This window comes from Melanotaenia boesemani, chromosome 11 (genome assembly GCF_017639745.1).
Source record: "Melanotaenia boesemani isolate fMelBoe1 chromosome 11, fMelBoe1.pri, whole genome shotgun sequence".
NCBI classification, from domain to species: Eukaryota; Metazoa; Chordata; class Actinopteri; order Atheriniformes; family Melanotaeniidae; genus Melanotaenia; species Melanotaenia boesemani.
Window position 1 is genome coordinate 5,052,356 of NC_055692.1, and position 6,000 is coordinate 5,058,355.

Sequence of the window (6,000 nt, forward strand, 5' to 3'; positions counted from 1 at the left end):
ATGATCCATATGGTGTACCGAATAACTCTGTTCTGTGCGCAAGTTGCACTGATCTTCCGTTATGGTTCAGATATGATCTTTTATTGAAACTGACACTTTGAGGTATCCCTACTATTAATTATTCTTGGTGGGCTGCACCGTGGTGTGGTGGTTAGCACTGCAGCCTCACACCAAGAAGGTGGGGCCTCGGCTGGGAGGAGGTTCGAACCTTTCTGTGTGGAGTTTGCATGTTCTCCCCGTGTATGCATGGGTGCGTGTTAAAATGCTGGGATAGGCTCCAGCTTACCCGCGACCCGTAATGGACTAAGTGGTACAGATAATGAATGACGAAGTAATTTTGGTATTTAATACTGCAAAAAAATGTGATTAAGTAATTGTGATATCCCTAGCCTGCACAAGATACAGCCCACCAAAATACAAGTCACTGTTAGCTGATCTGGAGTATTTTCACATGGGACCACATCACTGGAAAAGTGTTGCTTGTTTTCCCAAAATGAAGATCTCAAATGAGAAGAACTTGTGTGTCACATGTTGAAGTAGCCATTAGCTCCGTGGTGTCATCTGCCAATCAAAATGAGCACCATCATCAACAGATGGGACACTCATTCTATGAGCTGAATTGGCCGAGAAAGAAAGACGACAGAAGTCGAGACAATGGCCGATGCTGCCCTTAAAGCTCTCTGCAAATATCATTGAATTATGCACATGTACAATTATTTGTGCATTTTTTTATCACAATTGTATGGCTGCCACTAAAAAGAAAAGGTAATGAGAAGCATGAAGGACAAAGCTTTCAAGCACAGCGCTTTTGTGTACGGATTGGTCACATCCTGTGAGGTCTAAATATTTTTAAAAAAATAATAATTTCATATCAGTGGGAACAAAAGGGATCCTGATCCCTACCCTGAAGGGATCTAAGAATAGAGCCTTGAGTACCTTTAACAACTCTGGAAAGAGATGTTGCTTCAACATCATGAGGAGGTTCGCGGCGAGGCCAAACCACAAAAAGCACTGTGGTACATGTGGCCTCTCCTGGCTACAAAGATACACTGTCCAACTACATAATCAGCCATAAACCCTGATGATCTGCAGCCTCACTATAACACTGTGTAGAAGAACATTTGCAACTCAAGGATTTTGAAGAGATTTGGCAACTTCTAGAGAGAGAAAAAAAGCCTCAGAAGTGTTGGCCAGCCTTAAAACGTTCTCCAAAGCAAACTAAACAAAGCATTTAGGTCAGTCTTTTTTCACCAAGAGGTGCAGCAGATAAAGAGTGTAAACTATTCAGGATAAACAGATAACACACAAAAGGACCTGCAGTGAGACATATCAAACACACAATGAAAATATGTGTGTGAAACTATGCACATCCGGCCTCTGTAGGCCCCTGCTTACATAACATGGAGAAACACAATCCAAGACTGGGAAGAACAGCTGAACGCTGAGAGGAAGCACGTTGCCTGCTTTAGAAAGATTTTTGACTGCGATGCTGAGACACTAATCTTATAACGCCACAGTGATCAGCTCAGTGGTTGCAAGTTTATCCTGATGACGCAGACAGATTCAGTACTGGAGAACCACAACAAAAAGGAAGCTATGCCTCACACCTTGCTAGCATACTGCTCCTCTACACCACAGACAATATAAACAGAGCTGCAAATTTACCAACATTTATTTAAAGAAACAAAAATGCAAACATTGGTTTCCAATTCTCATTTGTGAAACTTTGCAGGTGTGAAAGTTTGATGTAAAAAATTAACAGTTTTATTGATGGAGATCATGTGCACACACACATGACTGTTTTCTGGATGTAACTGTTGGCTCAGAGGGTGTAACAAACAAGATAATCCAATGCCAACTAACCATTCTGGGATGAATATGCATTCCATTACATCCCTATGATGGAGAGGTTGCACATTTTAAGGGCATAAAACCTTACAACTGGGCCATTATTAGGGTTTACTTTCTGCTACTACCACAACCATATTACTGAACATAACAGAAAAATAAAATACTGTTTCATTTTGTACTTAAAAGAGGCAGTGACACAATGCTGGTGGTAACTAATACTACGGTAATCTGAATTCTGGCTCTGGAGACCAGATAACAAAGCATGCAAACAGGTTATGCAACAGGATAACCTGGCACTCTCTTCTCCCTCTGCTTTCCCCAAGATTCTTTGTTTGCTTTAAACAGCACGGGGTCAGGAAAGTAAGCAGACCACCTGTAGTTTTATCCAACTGGACGGCTTAATATGAAACTTACAAAACACTGCAGAGAAATTCAACTCTTGAATATGTCATTTGTACACATAGAAAACATCTAATGTTAATTCATTTAAATGACAGAGCTTACATGTTAATCCTACAGCATGACACTAGAGATATTTTTTTTGTTTAGGTCAGCAAACTAATCTGCATCCCCTCCATGCTGCATGTAATGCACCTGGAGGCAACAAAGACAGTTCATAAAGACAAAAACAGGAAAAATGTGCGGTCAGCCTAAAACATTCATTAACACAAAAGGAATATTGAAGCAAATGCATTCTCAGGAGTGGACTGCCAGCAGTTGTTTCTTGTTTAAAATAGCCTTTACTGACTTCCTGATTTGCGAATAAATAATCCTACAATGCGCTTGATGCATAACATATTTGCATGATCCTTCTTAGAATAAATCAAATTTTCAATTTCTGTAATTTGTACTTTGTTTTGTCTTTGTTGCTCATATCAACTAATACAATGGATATTACACCAGTTCCTGTTGAACAACGGAACAACGCTACCATTAACAAAGACACTAAGATATTAGGGGTCTAATAATTAATTAATAAGAACTGAAACTCATTTTTACACTTAAAAATGTATTTACATCAACACAGAGGTCAAATTAAATGTACCATTAATATATCACTGACCAAATCTGATATTTAAAATTTGGTTGGCTGAGGTTTTGCTAAAGGTGAAGATAAAGTCAGAGGGATTTTGGTGCCAGAAATCAAGTGTGGGTCCCACCATAACTACACCAGCCAACATAATTTGTTTACCTTAAATAATTTGCCTTAGAAAAAAAGAAAAATAGATGAACAGATCTGACATTTGGCAGTATGGTTCATTTACTCCCAGTAAGGTCAATCTTTCTCCTTTTTTCTTTCACTATGCATTTTCTTCTCCACAAATTTTGACCATTTTCAGCCAGACAAATGAAAATCAAGCAAGCAAACATGGCTGTAAATTAATGCAACATAGTGTGAAAGTCTATACATTAAAAAAATAATAATTTAAACCAGATTTATATAATTAATTGCTTCCTGTGTTAGTTATAAATAGAAATGATTAAATTCAAGTGATTCCCTGGTCTTTTAGTAAATAAACTTGGCACAAAAAGTAATAAAAATGGTACTATTCCTTTGTTATAACAAAGCTTCTCTGCAATAAATCTTACATTATTGGAAAGCCTGTTTATTTCCCTTTTAAATGATGCTTCATTTTTAAGGAAAATGCAGTTGTGGGTGGAGCAGAGACTTGGCCTTCAATTTGGAGATGGTACTTTTGATTATGATACTTTGGATTACTCCAAATAATTCTGCAACTTGCAAAACACCAGCTTTAAGTTGCCCTATGGCACAGGCCTCTCCAGATCAGTCAAACACAGCTGTACTAGAGTCCACGCTTACAGGCATCAGGCATCTGATTGTCAACAAATTGGGTACCAGAAGCTCAAAACAAGAGCCATTAGCAGAATTGGCTGTTTATGCATGGGCAGAGACGATTTGGCAAGTTTTTCATGGGTGTAACCCACATACATAACTCTGCTGCTCATGCCACAAAAACATTTTCCTTAGAAATGTGGCTCCATTTAAAAGGTAAAATAAATAGACTTTTCAATAATAAGATTTGTTGTCAAGATGCATGATTTATTAATAGAAATAGTTCTTTTTCATTAATATTGTACGTTTAATCTGTTAAATAGGTGTTAATAACTGAATCAAACCGCATAAAATATAGACATTTTAGACATTATATATGGGAAAGATACACAAACCTACAAGATGGTAATTAATATCTTGTTTTTGTTTTGCTCCCCTATAATAAAGCCTCCGTGTCTGCCATGATATACTGATATGGACTTTATTTGCTTCTTATTTGGTAAAAGGCCCATTCTAATTAAAAGATAAACATGAACTATTTCGATAGATCAACTGCCTTTATACAAATAATGCTTACATTTTGTTCAGCTTTAGTAGAAGTGGTGCGTTCGCGTTCCGTTAGACCTGACGCTGATTCTGTACTGCTGATGTTTCTAATGATGCGGGTCACACCAGAGGGGAGTGGGCCGCACGAGAGACAACGTTGTGCTAATGTTGTTTCACACCAACGAACAATTTATCACTTATTCTGCAACATACCGTGTCAAAATCTAGACAGAAAACGGCGGAAACATTGATGATGTGTCAAACCGCTACCACGCGCCTTCATTCCAAAACACATAACGCCACCAGCCAAGCTAGCTAGCGCCATCCATATGCTAAACATCATCAAAGGATTAAATGTTAAATGAAAAAAACACTCTGATGTGAGACAAAATATCACCTGGAATTAAGCTGGTGTTGTTGTTTTTTTAGTCAACAAGGGAATGGAGCATCGTTTGTTGTTGTTTTTGTTTTCTCCAACCTCCGTAGCGATAACGGTAAACGGAGCCCTTTCTCCGTTTCGCTCCGACGTTGTCGTCCAGCTCCGGTCAAATAGAATCGATATTTAGCGCTCTTACCTTGTCGCACGTTGCTGGCAGTCGTTTTCTTTTCGATGAAATGCATGTGTAGCGGTAGATGGCCAAAGCTGACGGAGCTGCTGGGCTTCACCGAGTGGTAATAATGATTTCTCTGGGAGAGGGAGAAAGACCGCAGGCAGACAGCGGCGGAGCATCGCCGGATGGGAGGGGCTCGAGCCACACGTCAGCCTGAGGTCACCGTGGTCCCAGACTGGATTATCTAACCCTGGATGGAACAGCTGATACCTGTAGTAGAGACTGTCACCGCTACCAGGGACCAGTTTGTTCACTGACCTTCCACACTTATACGAAATAATAATAATAATAATAATAATAATAATAATAATAATAATAAACGCTTGACTTCTACAGCAGAAGTCTTTTGCCACCCAGAATTATTTATATATTAACAGAATAAAAGACAGGTGTTGCTATTTATTTAAACATAAAGGAAAATATAGTAAATTAAGGCAAACGTGGAATTGTGCAGTTTAAGAGTTATAAAGCAGAGTTCTTTAGCAGAGGGCGTGACCCCAAGAGTAGGGGATTCAAACATGTGGCCTGGGGCCCTGAAACCGGCCACTAGAGGGTCCAATCTGGCCCGTGGGCAGTGTTGTGTGACTAGGTCAAAGTTTAGCTCTCACAGGTTAAAATCAATAGTTCATGTTTAGAAGTGAGAATAAAATACTGAAATTGACCTTAAATCCTATCACACAAAAAAGATGTGCATGTGAAACAAATGTATGGGCGAAGCACAAAAATTGTTGGTAGTTTTTTGTTTTATTTGTCTGAAAAGCCATTTTCCATGTAACAGGTCACATTTTCAGTTGACCTTTATCAAATAACATTCAAATAAAAATTTTATATAGCACTTTTTATACCTAAGAGCAGCACAAAATGCTTTTCATAAAAACAACAATGATTAAATATCAAATTAAAATAACCCATCCATTATCTGTACAACTTTTTCCAACGAAGGGTTGTGGGGAAGCTGGAGCCTAACCCAGCCTTTTAGCAGGTGAGAGGAAGGGTACACTCTGGACAGGCCACCAGTCCACCACAGCAAATTAAAATAATGTAAACATCAAATTTAAAAATTAGATATCTTCCCTAATTATTGATGCAAGAAAGAAAAAGCACTTAAAAAAAGACTAAAGCAAGATCTGACCCCCTGAAATTATGTTGTGATCGCTAGTTTGGGGAAGGCTGCTCTAAAGTATGGGGGCAGCTAGC

The 6,000-nt window shown here is 38.7% G+C and overlaps 1 protein-coding gene across 2 annotated transcripts in view; it reads right to left on the reverse strand.

Moving 5' to 3' along the window:
* Positions 1-4,961, reverse strand: part of rusc2 (RUN and SH3 domain containing 2) — a 41,243-nt gene extending 36,282 nt beyond the window's left edge. For both annotated transcript variants that reach the window (XM_041999234.1, XM_041999233.1), the window contains exon 1: positions 4,768-4,961. The gene's annotated coding sequence lies outside the window, so the exon portion shown is untranslated. The remainder of the gene's footprint in view (positions 1-4,767) is intronic.
* Between the last annotated feature and the right edge of the window lie 1,039 nt (positions 4,962-6,000).